The sequence below is a fragment of the Terrapene carolina genome, unplaced genomic scaffold, assembly GCF_002925995.2.
Source record: "Terrapene carolina triunguis isolate 2854851 unplaced genomic scaffold, T_m_triunguis-2.0 Scaffold96, whole genome shotgun sequence".
NCBI classification, from domain to species: Eukaryota; Metazoa; Chordata; order Testudines; family Emydidae; genus Terrapene; species Terrapene triunguis.
Genome location: NW_020664447.1, coordinates 45,571,463 through 45,577,568, shown reverse-complemented (window position 1 = coordinate 45,577,568; position 6,106 = coordinate 45,571,463). Strand labels below are relative to the sequence as shown.

At 44.1% G+C, this 6,106-nt stretch overlaps 1 protein-coding gene across 1 annotated transcript in view; it reads left to right on the top strand.

The window, feature by feature from the left end:
• RYR3 (ryanodine receptor 3) overlaps nucleotides 1-6,106 on the top strand; it is a 575,267-nt gene that overhangs the window by 417,045 nt on the left and 152,116 nt on the right. The gene's annotated exons all lie outside the window — the stretch shown is intronic.

Genomic DNA, 6,106 nt, shown 5'->3' with positions numbered 1-6,106 from the left:
ATTATTTGATCCAGCACTCACCATGGAGGTTACTATACCAACGTTTCTCCACTTACCATTACCATTGACCAGTTGAAGTATAATAAAACCTTAGGTACCAACAGTCTTGCACATCAATTTAGAAGCTTCTTTTTCCTCTAATGAGTCTAGAATCAGTGGGAGAATTTCAAGACATGGGATCTGCCCTGATAGAGGCTCTAAGATTTTTTGGGCACCTTCCCTCTCTCATAGGACAAACTACCCAACTCTGGACTATTGGTACCCTTCTCCATGGGGACCCCTTCATTTCCCCTATGACCATTTGTACTGGCTTTACTGGGGTCCCTGGGATTTGTATATGAGACATCCCAAATCAATAAGCTCACTTTGGGAACCTAGATAGACAGGAAAGAACCTCAACCCTCTGAGGAGAAGGAACAACCTGATCAGGCAGAATCACTCACCCCTGAGAGGTTATCATCCTCATGATGAAGTAGTCATGCCATCCTCACCATCACCACCTGATGACTACAGGCAGTTCCAGGACCTCCTGAGGAGAATTGCAAACATGCTGCAGATTCCCCTGGAGGAAGTACAGAACACCCTCATAAACTCCTAGATATCTTTCAGAGTGCTGGTCCCAGTAAAATGGCACTGTGAATTAATGAGACCATCTTAGAATATGCCAAGATAGTCTGTTATTTGTGATCCCACTCCAAAGAAAATGGAGGAGAAACATTTCATTCCCTTGAAGGGGGCAGAATACTTACTCTCACGTCTCACATCTCACTCCAAACTCTTTACTGCTGCAAGCTATCACCAAAAGAAAGAAGCAACACCACTCCAAATCTGCACCCCTTGATAAGGAGGCCAAATGTTTAGATCTCTTTGGGAGAACATTTGACTTTGGCAAGCTTACAGTTTCACATAGCAAACTACTAAGCTTTAATATCAAAACATGATTTTATTAATTACAATAAGTTCTCTAAATTCAACAACAAACTCTTTCAAGAAGATAGACTTTATTTCCAAATAATTATTGATGAAGAAAAATAGCTAGATTGGCCCTCCAGGCTTCAGTGGATGAAGAAGATATAGCCTTGTGCTTGATGGCAACTTCCATAGTCATAAGATGAGCTTCATGGCTCCAGTTTTCCAGATTTCCCAAAGAAGTCCTTTCCTCTGTGGAGGATCTGACTTTTGAGGGAAATAACTTATTGAGTGAGAAGGCAGATGTATCACTATATTCCCTCAAAGACTCAAGAGCAACTTTTTGCTCACTAGATATCTGTACTCCAGCACCACAGAGGAAATACCGCAAGACTCAGTCTTATGGACAATGACTAGCCCCTCAACCATTCTGCCATCAAAGGAACTACAAGCTGCCTAGGAAACACCAGAGAATGTAGTGCAGTAAACACAACAACCCCCTGCATTCTCCTTCCAGTGCCAGCCTCCCATCAATAAATCCTTTTGATGGGACTTTCGACAGCTACAAATCAGTCCCCCGACACATTTATCTATTCAAGACTCCTACACACCATTTGCCTCACTCATTTTTCCCAGGCATGGTACTATACAACATCAGACAGATGAGTTCTGGAGATAATCACCACCATTATACAATAGTTTCTCTCTGATTCCCCACACACAAAAATCCTTCCTCCTCCCTCTTTAGAGACCCCTCTCACAAGAAGATGCTCAGACAAGAAGTAGACTTTCTGTTCCATTTGGAAATCATAGAACCAGAATAGAACCAGAACCTCTTCAACATAGGGGGAAAGGATTTTACTCAAGTTATTTTCTCATTTCCAAGAAGAAAGGGGGCTGGAGGCCCTTGCTAAATTTCAGACAGCTGAACATCTTCATCCACCACCTGAGTTTCAGAATGATCACCCTGGCCTCTATAATCCCCTCGCTAAACAAGGGGTTGTTCACAGCTCTTGATGTAAAAGACACTTATTTCCACCTAGAGATCCACTCCATACACAGGAGATTCCTGAGATTCACCTTAGGCCTAGACCATTACCAATACAGAGTGCTCCCCTTCAGCCTCTTGATGGCACCGAGGGTATTCATGAAGGTGTTGTCAATAGTGACAGCTCACCTGCATTATGAGGATTCATCAGTGTTCTCCTACCTCAACAGCTGGCTGCTCCAAGGGAAATCATATCAAGAAGTATGGATGACAACCCTGCCCCTGCAGAGACTACTACACTCCTTAGGGCTCCAAGTAACAAAATCAGTTTTAGCTCCCACTCAGACTATAGACTTTGTTGGAGCACCCCTACATTCAATCAGAGCCAAAGGTTACCTATCTCGGGACAAATTCTAGTGTATGAAGCTTCTGCTGTACTCCCAGACAGCAATTCAGACTAGTCTCACCTTCCTAGGGTACATGGCCTTGTGTACTTATCATGAAACTTTGACTTTGATGTCTACAGGTTTGGTTATGAACAGTCTACATGCCAAGTAAGCACAGTCTGGACAGAATGATCTCACTCCTTGTGACAGGGTGCTCCACTCACCACTAGGATGGTGCCTCCTCCTGGTCATTCTGGGGAATAGCTCATGAGGTCGATGCCCCTTCCCACAGCTGTCCTCTACCTCTCTCTTTGGGTCTGCAGCTCCTCTCTCACTCCATGAGCTGCTGTAGCCTCTTCGTGATTTAGCCCTCTGACCAAGTCACTAAGTGGGTTCACCTTCTGGGGTATCAAAGTCTTTCCTCACCAGCAGTCATAGGCAGTCTTCCCATTCCCTTATTCATAATGCCACTCCGTCAGTGGCTGGCAGAGGAACCCAGGCCCACACTTTATTCCAGATTCTTGCTCAGGGACCCTCCAGTCAGTAGTCAAGGCCTGTTCCCTTCTAGACCTTATTGCCTTTCCCTGAGCCCTGTCCTCCCTCTCTGGCTTCCTTTCTCGCTGGGTTTGCCAGCCCAAATGCACCTCCCTTCTCCCAGGGAGTGACTGCAGATTTTCCCAGCAGTCCCCTTTTCTGTTGCCAATTTACTGTCTTCATAACCTCAGCCCAGCTCATCCCTCCCCAGCTGGGCTCCCTCACTCAGTCCCAGGATTATTTACCCACCTGATTTCCTCTCAGCTATAGTCTGCTGGGTTAATTAGCCCTCTTCTTTGTCTTCATTAACCCTTTCAGGGCAAGTATGGGGTGAACACCCCATCACACTCCCCCACAGAGTTCTGACTTATGGGAAAACAGGGAGACAGTGTGCGTGGGAGTGCCCTTTGTCCCTCTTTCACCCACAAAAATACTGATTACAGATAACTCCCTACCAAGATGGGGAACCCACCTCAACGAACACATTGAACAGCGTACCTGGACCACCAAGAATCCCAGTTGCACATAATCCTTCAGGAGCTGTATTCAGTATAGGAAGCCTGAAAATTATTCCATTTATTTGAACCTAGCACATTCAGGTCATGTCATACAACATGACAACAGTTTATTATATCAGCAGAACAGGGAGAGCAAGGGCCACCCTCCTTTGCATAGAAATAGTCAATCTCTGGAACTGGTGCATTTGTCACCAGATCACCTTCTCTGCAGTGCGCTTTCCATGCATTTCTAGCTCAATGATCAGAACAGCTGAGGTACTCATTTCCACTCATCCCTCTTTTACTTCGAGTTCTAAGGAAAATCAGGCAAAATGGAACATCAGTGCTGTTGATTGCACCGTGGTTTCCCAGGCAATTCTGGCTCCTGAGCATTCTCCAGATGTCCTTGCATCTGTGCATCCATATTTGGCTATTAACAGAGCTATTGACTCAGGACAGAGGCAGGATCCAACAGTCCAACCCAGCATCCCTCCATTTAACAATATGGTATTTGGATGAATGACGGACCTAGAAAAGTTATGCTTGGCGATAGTAGGAAAGATCCATAAGGAAATGTTACACAGCAAAATGGAAAAGATTCTCTATCTGGTGCCAGCATTGTCAGATGCCCCTGAAATCTTCAGAGATCCCTACTATTCTGAACTATTTCCTCTCTCTAAAGAAGTTAAGGTTATCCATCAGCTTCTTGCAAGTATGCTTGGCAGCTATTAGCACTTTCCACTATCCGGTAGGCAGACATTCTGCCTTATGAGAGCAAGACTTCTGAAGGGACTGTCCTGAACCTTTTCTCTGCTGAAACCGAACCTGATATGGGACCTCAATCTTGTCCTATCAGCACTGATGAATACCCCCCATTTGAACCTTTAACCTGATGTTCATTCATGCATCTTTCTATTAAAGTTGCATTTCTGGTTACAGTCACCTCAGCCAGAAGAGGTGAGCTGTGTTCTCTTATGACTGACCTTCCTTGTGCAGTCTTCCATATGAACAAGGTTTTCTTGAGGTTACACCTCAAATTCATCACAAAAGTAATCTGAATTCCATCTGAACCAGATGATCCACTTGTCTGTCTTCTATTTGAAGCCTCACCCCATCAGAGAGGAAAAGAAGCTCCATTCTCTAGGTATTCATAAACTTTAGCCTTCTACCTATAAAGGATGACATTCTTCTGCAAATCTCCCAGGCTGTTTCCTTCCTTTGCCATATACATGAGAGGGGAAGTTACTACCTCACAAAGACTATCCAAGTGGATTTTGGGCAGCATTCTGCTTTGTTATGAACTGATGGCAACCACTCCCCTCAGAAAGCGAGAGCCCACTTGACTGGAGCCCATGCTACATCTGTTTCCTCACTTTGAAACATCCGTCTTCTAGAGATCTGCAGAGCAACAATATGGGGCACCATCCGTACGTTTGCGAGACATTATGCCCTGGTACAAATTTCTACAGCAGATGCATCTTTTGGCAGAGCAGTCCTCCAGTTTGTGGTAAAGCAAGGTTCCTCATACCTTCCTCCTCAATGAATACTGATTGTGGGTCATCACAAGTGGAACACATATAGGGACCATCACTCAAAGAAGAAAGGGAGGATTACTTACCTTACAGTAAGTGGAGTTCTTTGTGTGATTCCTACCTATTCCACTACCCACTCTCCTTCCCCTCTGCTACAGAGCCTTATTCTGGGCTATTGGCAATGGAAAGGTATGTGGAAAGGTGGTCAATCCACAGTGCCCCTTATGCCCTCAGATTGGTGCACAAGGAGGAGAGAGGGTCGCAGGCCAATGGACTGCTAGTAAAAATTCTCTTGTCTGTGGTACGTAGAGTGCACGCACACCTCAAGTGGAATACAGTTAGGGAGCACGCATCTTGAAGAACTCCAGTTTCTTTAAGATAACTAATTCTTCTGTAGCCTCATTGTCCTTACCAAATCTAAACATGCGTGATTGCATTCTATCTGTCTACATTTACTGAATGGGTTTATTGGGTACAATACTCTTTTTTGTGTCTTACCCTACTTTGGTTGTAGTGTTCTTGTTCACTTTGAAACAGCTGTTGTATTGTATGGTAGAAGAGACTGCTCTTTATGGTGCATACATCTCTTCCTTACCTCACAAGCATATTGTGAAGCTTAATTAATTAAGTACTCTAGATCAAGAAATAAAAGCATTATAGAAATACAGGATATTATTAAAAACAACAAAAACTACCATTTATATAACTACAATATTGAAGGTGGTTCTCAGAAACTTTATTAAAGCTTGATTTAAAGTAATATACAAAAATGTGTTTTAACATATTCTTTGCAAAACTTGTATGATTTTTCTAGTAGCAAGTGGTTACATTTAGGACTGATGAGAGTCAGTGTAGCTAGTGGAAGAGGTGGTGGATTGGGAGTCAGGATAACATTCCCAGCTTAGCTACTAACCTGCTGTGTTACTTCACCTGCTGACCAGAACAAGAGGCTTCTGTGATTGGCCCTCACTCTGGATATTAGCATGCAGGAGAGTTGAGCAAGAAGTTTGAAGATATGCCCAAAGGGATAGGAAGAGGGGACTGTAATGCTTATGAGTGGCCTGCCCTTCTTAGTTGGAGATGCTGTGTTATTGGCATTCAGCTCACCCTGAGTGGCTGCCAAATTACTGTGGCACCAATAAAAGTGGAAGCAGGATTAGGTGTCCTGCATCTTGTACCTGTTGTACACTTAAAGAGTTTTTCCAACACCAGCTGATTAAAGGCATGGTGAGGCATGCTCAGAAGGCCATTCTGTCACAT